At 41.2% G+C, this 14,012-nt stretch overlaps 1 protein-coding gene across 1 annotated transcript in view; it reads right to left on the bottom strand.

The window, feature by feature from the left end:
• The window catches only part of HTR5BP (5-hydroxytryptamine (serotonin) receptor 5B), a 75,765-nt gene that overhangs the window by 60,209 nt on the left and 1,544 nt on the right, over positions 1–14,012 (bottom strand). The window lies entirely within an intron of this gene.

Raw genomic sequence — 14,012 nt, 5'->3', positions numbered from 1 at the left:
GTGTAACAAAATACAGTTAAACAGTATGATTTTTCTAAGTTCTTATGTACTACCATGACATAAATCACAACTGAAGGGCCGGCGCTGTGGCATAGCAGATAAAGCCACTGCCTGCACTGCTGGCATCCCATGTGGCTGCTGGTTCATGTCCTGGTTGCTCCACTTCCAATCCAGCTCTCTGCTATGGCCTGGGAAAGCAATGGAAGATGGCCCAAGTCTTTGGACCCCTGGGCCCACGTGGGAGACCCTGAGGAAGCTCCTGGCTCCTGACTTCAGATCAGCTTAGCTCCAGCCATTGCAGCCATTTGGGGGAGTGAACCAGCAGTTGAATGATCTCTGTCTCTACCTTTCTCTGTAACTTTTTCAAGTAAATAGATAAATCTTTAAAAAAATAAACACGTGGAGAGTACACTCTCAGGGAAAAGTTAGGGAGATTGTGGCAGAGGAAAGACCCCAAAAATCAGAGGGCATAGTCCAAAGAAAAAAGCTATCATAGGGAAAATAAAAACAAACCAACCAGTATCTCAAAAAAAAAAAAAAAACTAAAAATACATGCAGCAATTCAAGAAACAAGAGTAAGGAAGACAACATGATGCCCCCAAAGGAACACAATACTTCAATACTAGAATGTGAAAATGAAAAGACTAAATAAATGCTAGAAACAGAAAATATTGAGCATCGGATTACTTAGAAGTAATCAGAAGCAAATCCACAAACAAAAGAAATCTGTATGACATGCATGTCAACCCAGCTTACTGTACCCTGCAGAGTTCTCATTTATGAAGTAAGGCAAAAGAAAGATTCTCCATTACAAACAGAAAAAATAAGATTTTGTCCAGCCTTAGAAAAGACGGTTAAGGATATTCTACACACAGAAACACAGAACATGGTCATCACTATGAAAGAAGGCAAATGCAGAAAATCTCGGAGAACAAAGGAAATCCAAAATAAAAAAAGGAATATTTATGGGGAAATGGCAGGGCCAAGTCACAACTTATCAATAGTCACTTTGAAGGTAAATGGCCTCAGCTCTCCAGTTAACAGATACAGATTGGCTGAATGGAAAAAAAATCTATTTGCTGCCTATAAGAAACATATCTCACAAATAAAGATACACACAGACCAAAAGTGAAAGGATGGTAAAAGATATTCCATGCCACAGAAATGAAAAAAGAGCTGATGTAGCCATCCTAATATCAGAAAAAATAGACTTTAACACAAAAACTGTTAAATGAGACAAAGAAGGGCATTATGGAATGATTAAAGGACAAATTCAAGAGGAAGATGTGACTGTAATAACTAAAAGAAATGTTAAGGGGCCAGTGCTGTGGCACAGCAAGTTAACACACTGGCCTGCAGTGCTGCATCCCATATGGGTGCCAGTTCAAGTTCTGGCTTCTCCACTTCCAATCCATCTCTCTGGTTTGGCCTGGGGAAGCAGTAGAAAATGGCCCAAGTCGTTGGGCCCCGGCACCCACATGGGAGACCCGGAAGAAGCTCCTGACTTCTGGCTTCAGATCAGTGCAGCTCCGGCCGTTGTGGCCATCTGGGGGGTGAACCAGTAGATGGAAGACCTCTCTCTGCCTCTCCTCTCTCTGTGTAACTCTTTCAAATAAATAAATAAATCTTTAAATTAAATTAAAAAATGTTAAGGGATCTAAAGGGAGAAATAGAATTAAATACAATAGTCATGGGAGACTTCACTACTCCACTTTCAGCAAAGGACAGATCAACCAGATAGAAAATCAGCAAGGTAACAACAGTTAATAAACTCTATAGACCAAAAGGACTTAACAGTTATCCCCAGAACTTTTCATTCTATAATTGCAGAATAGACATTTCTCTCACCAGTGCATGGACATTTCTCTAGGGTTGTCCACATGCTAGTCCATAAAGCAAGTCCCATAAAATTCAAAAAAACCAAAATCATATCATGCATCTTCCCTGAACACAATGGAATGTAGCTGGAAATCAACAACTATAGAATCTCTAGAACATATGCAAACACATGGAGACTGAACCAAATACTCTTGAATGTAAAGTGGGTCATAGAAGAAATCAAAAGATAAATCAAAATTTCTGGAAACAAATGAATATGACAATAAAAAATGTCAAGAACTTGCAGGATATAGCAAACGGTGTTAAGAGGAAAGATTACAGCAATTGGTGCCTACATCAAGAAATTGTAAAAGCACCAAATAAATGAGCTATCAATGCATCAGGAACCTAAAAAAGCAACAGTAAACCAAACCCAACATTAGCAGTAGAAATGAAATGATTAAAATTAGAAAAGAAATAAATAAAACAAAAAAAGTACAGGGACAGTTCCAAGATGGTAGAATAGGGAGGAGCTTACTGACCTAGTCCAGGAGAAAATAGTGAAAAAAAAAAGTGGAGATAGTGTAGTCTCAGGGAAGTTAGGGAAAAAATGGCAGAGGAAATTCTTCCAAAATTAGAGGACACGGTGGACCTACATGGAGGGCACGGGTGCCCAAGGCTCTGGACTCAAATAGCTGAGAGCCTACGCACCAGCACTGGAAAGTGAGGTGAGACGAGACAAGACTGCAGCAGCCCAAGACACCAGGGAAAAAGCAGCAGGAGGAGTCTAGAGGGAACAAGGCTTGAAGCCCCGTGGGGGAAAATGCACCAGCCTAACTAGAGAAAAGAAAAAGTGCGGACACGTATCTCTTTCTGATCACCTTACAAGCTGATAGAGCAGGCACCATTTTGGACATATGTAACAGCTGCGCCAGCTCGTGTCTGCACCCTGCAACCAGCCAAGCAGAGAATCCTGACTCCAGTGGGAGAACCAACAGGGGGCTAGGAGCTTGTGAATGTGTGAAGCTTCTGACCCAAGACTGTGAAAAAAATTAGAACTGAGGGTGTGTGGGAGAATGCACAGTGTGGCTGAGACTTTGAGTAGTCTCAGTAGGAGATGCCACAAGCTCCAGCAGTCCTGGTTACTCGGTGAGAGACATTGCAGGGAATGTGAACTTACACTGAGGACTGCACAGATCCTTTGTGTGGTTCTTGGGACAGAGCAGACAAATATTATACCCACAGGGGCTAGCGCTCAGGCACTGGTCTCCATTGAGGAGAAGAACTCAGCTGAGCAGAATTACTTCCCTTTGGATTAAAAAGAGAGAGAGAGATGATTTACCATGCCAAACCTTAGGCAGGTTTAGATGTGTCACCTTAGGCACACCCTTAACACTAGAGAACTGAACAGAGCTCTCTGGCCACACCCACTACAAGCCTCTAGAGATTCACTGAAAACAGTCCACTTATCTACAGAGTCATAGTACAATGATAAAAGCCGCCACAGCAGAAAAACGAAAGAAATCAACAAGAATCTCCACAAATGCCGAACAACAAATGCAACAATCCAAACAAACAAGAATAAGGAAGACAAAATGACACTCCCAAAAGAACACAACATTCAATACAAGAATATGAAAACAATGATATAGAAGAAATGCAAGCAATGGAACTCAAAAAACTGATAAGATTACAGAGAAGTAATCAAAAGAAAATGCATGAACTACTGAAATCAGTGCAGGACATGAAAGAAAATCTCTCATGAAATTGAAATCTTAAGGAGGAATCAAAATGAATTCAATAGAACATGAAATTGAGATATTGAAGATAAATCAAAATGAAATGAATTCATTAGAATAAAAATGTAGTTGAGAGTATTAAAAACAGAATCAGTGAGGCAGAAGAGAGAATATCAGACTTAGAAGACAGAGTGGCCAGTGCCGTGGCTCACTTGGCTAATCCTCCACCTGCGGCACCGGCACCATGGGTTCTAGTCCCAGTTGGGACACCAGATTCTGTCCCAGTTGCTCCTCTTCCAGTCCAGCTCTCCGCTGTGGCCTGGGAAGGCAGTGGAGGATGGCCCAAGTGCTTGGGCCCTGCACCTGCATGGGAAATCAGGAGGAAGTGTCTGGCTCCTGACTTCAGATCGGCGCAGTACGCCGGCCATAGTGGCCATTTGGGGGGTAAACCAATGGAAAGGAAGACCTTTGTCTCTCTCTCTCTCTCACTGTCCAACTCTGTCTGCTATAAATAAATAAATAAAAGACAGATCATAGGAGAGTACACAGTCAAACCAAAGACAAGAAGAAATTAGAAATCTAAAAAAATAGAGAATCTACATGATACTATTAAAAAAAAACCAACATTTAGGTTCTAGATTTTCTTGAAGGCATGGAGAGGGAAGAAGGATTAGAAGATATTTTTAGTGAAATACTAGCAGAAAACTTCCTAGGTTTGGAGAAAGAGAAACATCCAAGCACAGGAAGCACACAGAACTCCCAATAGACATGACCAGAAAAGATCCTCACCATGACACATTGTAATCAAACTCACCACAGTGAAACAAAGATTCTAAAATGTGCAAGAGGGAAAGGCCAGATTACTCTCAGAGTATCTCCAATTAGACTCACAGCTGACTTCTCATCAGAAACCCTGCAGGCTAGCAGGGAATGGTGAGACATGGCCCAAGTACTAAGAGAAAAAAAAAACTGCCATCCCAAAATAATATCCTGCAAAGCTCTCATTTGTGAATGAAGGTGAAATAAAGACCTTTCATAGCAACAAAAATTGAATTTGTCATCACTTGTCCATCTCTGCAAGAGATACTTCAATATGTGTTATACACAGAAACAGTCATAAATACAAAAGAAGGTAAAGGAAGAAAATCTCTCAGTGAAAGATCACATGAAGCTCAAAGTATAAATTAGAAATATCTTTGGAAAAATGGCAGGGCAAAGTCACTACTTATCAATAGTTACATTGATTGTAAATGGCCTCAACTCTCCACTTAAAAGACATAGAATGGCTGAATGGATTAAAACACAAAAGCCATCTATTTGCTGCTCACATCTTTCCAACAAAGTTGCATGCAGACTGAAAGTGAAAAGTTGTATAAACATATTCCGTGCTAACAGAAATCAAAAAAGAGCTGGCATAGCCATCTTATATTCAAAGTAGACTTTAACACAAAAACTGTTAAAAGAGGCAAAGAGAGGCACTATGTAATGAAAAAGGGATCAACTCAACAGGAAGATGTAACTATTATAAATGTATATGCACCTGGATGGTGCCGCAGCTCACTTAGCTAATCCTCTGCCTGTGGAGCTGGCACCACAGGTTCTAATTCCGGTTGGGGCACAGGATTCTGTCCCAGTTGCTCCTCTTCCAGTCCAGCTCTCTGCTGTGGCCCGGGAAGGCAATGGAGGATGGCCCAAGTGCTTGGGCCCTGCACCCGCATGGGAGACCAGGAGGAAGCACCTGGCTCCTGGCTTCAGATTGGTGCAGCATGCCGGCCATAGCAGCCATTTGGGGGGTGAACCAATGGAAGGAAGACCTTTCTCTCTCTCTCGCTGCCTAACTCTGCCTGTCAAAAAAAAATGTATATGCACCTAATTACAGGGCACCGGGCTATTCAAAAGATATGTTAAGGGATTTAAAGGGATACTTACTCCAGTACAATAGAACTGGGGGACTTCAATACTCCACTTTCAGGAATAGACAAATCAACCAGACAGAAAATCAACAAGGAAACAGATTTAATTGACACTATAGACCAAATGGACCTAACAGATACCTACAGAACTTTTCATCATACAGTTGCAGAATACACATTCTTCTCAGCAATGAATGAACTTTCTCTAGGGTTGACCACATACTAGGCCATAAAGCAAGTCTCAGAAAATTCAAAAGAATTGGAATCATACCATGCATCTTCTCAGACCACAATGGAAAGAAGCTGAATACTAGCAACTCAGGAATCCCTAGAGCATATGCAAACACTTGTAGACTAAACAACATGCTCCTGAATGAACAGTGGGTCATAGAAGAAACCAAAAGAGAAATCAAAAACTTTCTGGAAGCAAATGATAACAACACAACATATCAAACTTATGGGATACAGCAAAAGCAGTATTAAGAGGAAAGTTTATAGCAATAGATGCCTCCATCAAGAAATTGAAAAGGCATCAAATAAGTGAGTGATCAATGAATTGTAAGGATCTAGAAAAACTACAGAAAACCAAACCGAAAGCTAGTGGGAATTACGGAGTGCAGTGGAGGACGGCCCAAGTACTTGGGCCCTGCACCCGCATGGGAGACCAGGATAAGTACCTGGCTCCTGCCATCGGATCAGCATGCTGCGCCAGCCGCAGCGCGCCGGCTGCGGCGGCCATTGGAGGGTGAACCAATGGCAAAAGGAAGACCTTTCTCTCTGTCTCTCTCACTGTCCACTCTGCCTGTCAAAAAATAAAAAAAAAATAACTAAAATTAGAGAAGAAATAAAATTGAATCGAAAAAAATCACGAAAGATCAGCAAAACGAAGAGCTGGTTTTTAAAAATTGACATACCACTGGCCCAACTGATCAAAAAAAGAAAAGACCCAAATCAAAAAAATTAGAGATGAAAAAGGGAATGTAACAACAGACGCCACAGAAATAAAAAGAATCATCAGAAATTACTACAAGGACTTTTATGCCAGCAAATTGGGAAATCTATCAGAAATGGATAGATTCCTGAACACATAAAACCTACCTAAATTGAACCAGGAAGACATAGAAAATCTAAACAGACCCATAACCAAGTCAGAAATTGAATCAGTAATAAAGGCCTCCCAAAAAAGAAAAGCCCAGGGCCAGATGGATTCACTGATGAATTCTACCAGATATTTAAAAAACTAACTCCGATTCTTCTTAAACTATTCAGAACAGTTGCAAGAGAGGGAGTCCTCCCAAATTCTTTCTATGAGGCCAGCATGACCTTATTTGCTAAACCTGAAAAAGATATAGAAGAGAAAGAGAATTACAGACCAATTTCCCTGATGAACATAGATGCAAAAATTCAATAAAATTCTGGCCAATAGAATCAAACAACACATCAGAAAGATCATCCACCCAGACCAAGTGGGATTTATCCCTGGTATGCAGGGATGGTTCAACGTTCACAAATCAATCAATGTGATACACCACATTAACAAACTGCAGAAGAAAAACCATCTGATTATCTCAATAGATGCCGAGAAAGCATTTGATAAAATACAACACCCTTTCATGATGAAAACTCTTAGCAAATTGGGTATAGAAGGAACATTCCTCAACACAATCAAGGCAATTTATGAAAAACCCATGGCCTGAGAATCCTATTGAATGGGGAAGGACTGGAAGCATCTCCATTGAGATCTGGTACCAGACAGGAATGCCAACTCACACCACTGCTATTCAATATAGTTTTGGAAGTTTTAGCCAGAGCCATTAGGCAAGAAAAAGAAATTAAAGGGATACAAAGTAGAAAGGAAGAACTCAAACTATCTCCCTTTGCAGATGATATGATTATTTAGGGGATCCATAGAACTCTACTAAGAGACTATTGGAACTCATAGAAGAGTTTGGCAAAGTAGCAGGATATAAAATCAATGCACAAAAATCAATAGCCTTTGTTTTTGTAGCTATGGTGAATGGGATTGATATTAGCAGTTCTTTCTCAGCCATGGCATTGTCTGTGTATACAATCAAATACCTTGGAATAAACTTAACCAAGGACGTTAAAGATCTCTACGATGAGAATTACAAAACCTTAAAGAAAGAAATAGAAGAGGATACCAAAAAATGGAGAAATCTTCCATGTTCATTGGTTGGAAGAATCAATATCAAAATGTCCATTCTCCCAAAAGCAATTTATAGATTCAACCTGATATCCAAATACCAAAGACATTCTTCTCAGATCTGAAAAAAAATGATGCTGAAATTCATATGGAGGCATAGGAGACCTCGAATAGCTAAAGCAATCTTATACAACAAAAACAAAGCTGGAGGCATCACAATACCAGATTTCAGGACATACTACAGGGCAGTTATAATCAAAACAGCATGGTACTGGTACAGAAACAGATGGATAGACCAATGGAACAGAATAGAAACACCAGAAATCAACCCAAACATCTACAGCCAACTTATATTTGATCAAGGATCTAAAACCAATTCCTGGAGTAAGGACAGTCTATTCAACACATGGTGCTGGGAAAACTGGATTTCCACATGCAGAAGCATGAAGCAAGACCCTTACCTTACACCTTACACAAAAATCCACTCAACATGGATTAAAGACCTAAATCTACAACCTGACACCATCAAATTATTGGAGGACATTGGAGAAACCCTGCAAAATATAGGCACAGGCAAGGACTTCTTGGAAAAGACCCCAGAAGCATAGGTAGTCAAAGCCAGAATTAACAATTGGTATAACATCAAATTGAGAAGCTTCTGCACAGTAAATCAGTCAGGAAAGTGAAGAGGAAACCGACAGAATGGAAGAAAAGATTTGCTAATTATGAAACTGATAAAGGATTAATAACTAGAATCTAGAAAAGAGATCAAGAAACTCCACAACATAAAAACAAACAACCCACTTAAGAGATGGGCCAAGGACCTCAATAGACATTTTTCAAAAGAGGAAATCCAAATGGCCAACAGACACATGAAAAAATGTTCAGGATCACTAGCTATTAGGGAAATGCAAATCAAAACCATAATGAAGTTTCACTTTACCCCGGTTAGAATGACTTACATACAGAAATCAACTAACAACATATTCCATAATTTCTTTATCCAGTCTACTGTTGATGGGCATTTAGGTTGATTCCATGTCTCAGCTATTGTGAATTGAGCTGCAATAAAACATTGAGGTGCAGACAACTCTTATTTGCCAGTTTAATTTCCTTTGGCAAATTCCAAGGAGTGGGATGGCTGGGTCATGTTGTAGGGTTATATGCAGGTTTCTGAGAAATTTCCAAACTGACTTCCATAGCGGCTTTACCAGTTTGCATTCCCACCAACAGTGGGTTAGTGTGCCTTTTTCCCCACATCCTCGCCAGCATCTGTTGTTGGTAGACTTCTATATGTAAGAAATCCTGCCATTTGTAACAACATGAATGAACCTGGAAGACATCATGTTAAGTGAAATAAGCCAGGCATAGAAAGACAAATACAGTGTGATCTCATATGTGGAATTTTAAGAAGTTAAATTTTTTGAAGTAAGGAGTAGAATGGTGATTACTAGAGGTGGCTGATAGGGAGGGGTTGGTCACGAGGGCAAAATTCCAGTTAGACAGCAGAAATAACTTCTAAAGACCCGCTACACATCAAGGTGACCACAGTCACAATGTCGTGTATCTTTTAATTGCTGATCAGACAGATTTTAAATGTTCTCACCATAAAAAAGATAATATATAAAATGATGGCCATGTTAGCAAGTCTGATAAAAGCCATTCCACAAAGTATACACACAATGAGAGGGTTTCAAAAATAAATGTGCACAAATTTTATTTAAGATTTATTTATTTAATAGGCAGAATTACAGATAGAGAGAGGTCTTCCACCTCCTGGTTCACACTCCAAATTGCCACAACAATCTGGAGCTGGGCTGACCCAAAGCCAAGAGCTTCCTCTGGGTCTCCTACATGTGTGTAGGGGCCCAAGCACATGGACCACCTTCCATTGCCTTCCCAGGCACATCAGCAGGGAGCTGGATCAGAAGTACAACAGCCAGGACTCAAACCAGTGCCCATATGGGATGCTGCCACTGCAGGTGAAGGATTAACCTATTTATACCACAGCACCAGCCCTTGCCTAAACTTGTAACTCTATTTTAACATGAACTTTTTGAAGCCCTCTTGTCTATATCAAAACATCAAATCGTATCTACCATGGTTTGGATGTGCTTTGCCACAGAGGCTCATGTGTTGTAAGCTTGGTCCTTGGTGTTGCGATATTGAGACACAGAGGGACACCCTTAGTGGAAGGTCGTTAAGTCATTGGAGACATGCGCAAGAAGGGTTTGATTAGTTCCCATGGGACCCCAGTTAGTTCTCCAGAGGTGGCTGTTATAAAAGAGCCCGCCCTTCCTTGAACCACTCTCTGGCTTTCTGTCTTGTGATGTGACCATTCTTCCTCCACATGCTCCCTCCATGATGTCTTTTGCCATGAGATATTCTTACAACATAGATCTGAGGTCTCCTGCAATAGCTAACTGGATGGCTCCAGTGAGCCATCTTGGAAGCAGGTTCCTCAGCCCCAGGCAAGCCTTTGAATACCTGAAGTCCCACCCAACATCTTGACTATACCACTGGAGACCTGAAGCCCAATCTATGAAGTTAGCCTGTTACCAATGTGTGATACACACACAATCTGTGAGTTAAGTTTTTGCTGCTTTAAGCCACAAAACTTTGGAGTAATTTGTTACACAAACACTACATAACCATTTCACCTATGATGGCAAATAAGAGCAGTGAGATGAATAAGACAATTTTCTTATTTATAATTTATAAGAGGAACAGAAAATAAATCAAAATAATATAGCAGCTATCATTTACAGTTTATTATTTTCAGTACTTCAAGCACCTTATTGCCTCATTTACTTTTCACAAGAACATTATGTGACAGATGGCAATATTTCCATTTTGCATACAGAAAAATGCAGGCTTAAATAAAGGCCTTTGATTAAAGTGCTTGTAAATGACAAAAAAAAATTAAAACTCAAGTCTTATTTCCAGATCTCATGCTCTTAACTGCTATGCTCACTACCTCCAAGGACCCAGTTATTGAATGAGTAAATAAGCCAAGAGTATCAACCAAGCCTACATCCTGAATTTCATGGGCCCCCTTTCTCCATTAAAAATATTTAAAATTAGGGAGTGGGCATTGTGGCATTGCAGGTAAAGCCACTGCTTATGAGGCTGGCATCCCACATAGCCTAGTGGTTCAGGTCCCAGCTGCTCCACTTCTAATGCAGCTCCCTGCTAATATTCTTGGAAAAGCAGCAGAGGACAGTCCCAGTGCTTGGGCACCTGGCCCCAGGTGGGAGACCTGGAAGAAGCTCCTGGCTTTGGCCTGGCCATTACAGCCATTTGGGGAGTGAACTAGTGGGTGGAAGACCTCTTTCTCTGTGTCTTTCCCTCTCTTTCTGGAACTCTTTCAAATAAATAAGATTTATTTATCTATTTGAAAGGTGGAATTACAGACAGGCAGAAGGGGAGGAAGGGGGGGGAGGGGGAGGGGGAGGGAGGGAGAATGAGAATGAATCTTTCATCCACTGGTTCACTCCCCAGATGGCTGCAATGGTCAGAGCTGCACCAATCCAAAGCCAAGATTTCTTCCAGGTCTCCCATGTGGGTACAGGGACCCAAGAACTTGGGCCATCCTCTACTGCTTTCCAAGGATATAGCAGAGAGTTAGATCAGAAGTGGAGCAGCTGGGACTAGAGCTGCCACCCATATGGGATGCCAGCATCACTATGGCACAGCATTGGCCCCTAAAATAAATCTTTAGAAGATATTTAAAGTTATATTAATATAAAAGCTAACATAATCAAGGCTAAATTTGTTCTATTAATTTTGCTGTAATTTTAACAAATTGAAACATTTCCATCAGTCTCTAGAAGAATCATAGCTCTATGTAGTACACCTACTGAGCCTGATGGAATCAATTGTACACAGAAATCAAACAAGTAATGAGAAGGGGGTGGGAATTGGTGGTGTATTTTAAAAGGTGAGTAAATAATCTGATTCTGCTTTCTCCTTTGCTAACTAATAAGGTGTACAGAGCAGTAGGAAATAATCATAGCCCATGGGGTAGCTTAGGTGTGGGAAGCACATTATACTGTGTATGTGGTATTCAGTGTCTTGATATATAAGTATATATGATTGGATTAACTTGTCTTGTGCAAGAAGCTAGCAGTGCCTTTGTGTTCAGCTGTGTTTAGATCTCCTAGAAAGGAGGGCTCATTTTTTTTTAATTATTTATTTCAAAGGCAGAGTGATAGAGCGATCTTGCTTCCATTGATTTACTCCCCAAACTGCTGCAACAGCCAGGAGCCAAGAACTCCATCCTGCTCTCCCACATGGGTGGCAGGAACTCAAGAACTTGGGCCATCTTCCACTGCCTTCCCAAGCATATTAGCAGGGAGCTGGATTGGAAGTAGAACAGCTGGGACTCAAAACACTGATATCCAGTGTCGCAGGTGGAGGCTTACCCACTATACCACATGTGAAGAGTTTGAGATTAGGATCCTTTGAACCCACTTTGACTGGGATCTGAACACATCATTCTTCTGTAGATGAAACATTTGTGAGCCGGACAGCCCTAAAATCGGATTCTTGAAGGTAGTTTGGAGTGATGACAAGTAATGAAAAAACCAATAAGTTTAGATCTGGGATAAATTTCAGCTGCTCCACCCAGTGAGTGTGGTTTGTGGATGAACTAACTTTATGGTGCCTTGGTTTTCTCATCCGTAATATGAGGACTGCATGGCAAAGACCATGCTCATCAGGTAGTCACCTGGTCCCCTTCAATCCCCAGCCAACAGCTGACCAATGGACTATGAGAAGAATGGCACATGCCCCATCAGGGTAAGACTGCTAAAAGCTAGTTTATCTCCACACATGTCTTGTGTTCCCATTGCAACTCTTTAAGCCACATGTTCAAGATGGCATAGTCAAAAGACAACAAGTAGCCTCAATCTATGAGTTATTGCCTTGGAGGGGAGCTATCCAGGGGGGATTCAAGACCCACACTGAACTTGAGAGAATGAAACACTTTTATTGGTTTGTGGCTGTACATTGCTGTAGCACCCCTTTGTTTATCCTAATAGAGACTATAAATGCCAACTTTTCTGGATAATGAGGATTCAATAGATGAGTGAAAACCATCGAGAATGGGGGAGGGGATGGGCAGAAGACAATTTACTAAGCATTGTTTTTCCTTCTCTAGTTTCAAAAGGACTAATCACTGTCCAAGAGTTATTGCAGGCCCCTTTTAGGACATATTTTAGCATCAGGACCTTGACAGAAATCTGAAAAAGATGGCTGTATGCTGCCTTGCCAAGAGCAGCCCTCTGGCTTTGTAAAGATGCTCATCTCCCATGGAAAGCAGCACACTTTGCAGGACCTAAATTCATCCCATCTTGTGTCCCCTGGAGCACTGACAAAAAGCAGGTGGGAGGAAAGTAGCCCATGATTTTAAATTTCTGTTTAGTGTGCTGTGGCCAGCGGGCTTGCCAGGAATAGCAGTCAGGTTTTGAGTGAGGGTTTGCAAAGGTCAAAGAAACAGGATGCTGTGAAACAAATTCCCCAGCTGCAGTTTCAACATTCTGCGATCCAAGGCTCTTAGACATGATTTAGACCAACACCGCATTAGAGACAGAACTTGAGACCCAAAGTGGAGAAGGGCTTGTCCTGGATCCCACCACCAGCAACTGGGTAAATCACAGCACTGCCCTGCCTTCCAGAACCTTCTCCTCACCAGTGGCCACCCCAAATGGGCCAGGCTCCTGTCAAGTCACACCTTCCCTACCTGAATGGGCTCTGTCAAAAATGAAGACTACAAGCAGGCTTGGCAAATCTTTCTGGTGTCCATTTCACTACAACTGCTCTGGGTGCACATAGGATTGATGTAGATAATAGTCCAATCTTAGCAATCAGAAAAGCTATAATCACCGCAAGCATTTCCAAGGGACCTTTCAAAGAACATCATTAATTGTGAATCAAGCTCTCCCATACCAACACTTTCCAATTATAGTCTTGACATTCCTACTCTAGGTACCAAATGTCACTGCCATGTAATGGAAGAGACAACTTTTTAAAGCACATGTATTTATCATAGTCTAGGTGTCTGAGATAATTTTCCAAAATTAAAACTAGCAACAAAGCAACACCCTGTCTCTTCTTCCCCCTTTATGCACCCTCCTTTCCTGGTCCATGTTTCATATTTGGGAAGGGGTCATAAATCTTACTTCTGAGACTAGAAGCTTCTGACTTGAAGCACCTGAGACTCCCAAAAGGGAAAATTTGTACTGCTGGGGTGAGAAGAAAGCTTCACCAAGAATAACAAAACAGTCTGTCAAATGCTGTTTCTCAGTACATTTCAGTGGCAACTTCCCCTGGTCTAGACTGCCAGGAAACACCCTTTCTCTGGTTTGTTCTGCCACC

Source organism: Oryctolagus cuniculus, chromosome 3, assembly GCF_964237555.1.
Source record: "Oryctolagus cuniculus chromosome 3, mOryCun1.1, whole genome shotgun sequence".
Classification (NCBI taxonomy): Eukaryota; Metazoa; Chordata; class Mammalia; order Lagomorpha; family Leporidae; genus Oryctolagus; species Oryctolagus cuniculus.
The sequence above is the reverse complement of the archived record's forward strand: the minus strand, read 5'-3'. Positions and strand labels throughout refer to the sequence as shown.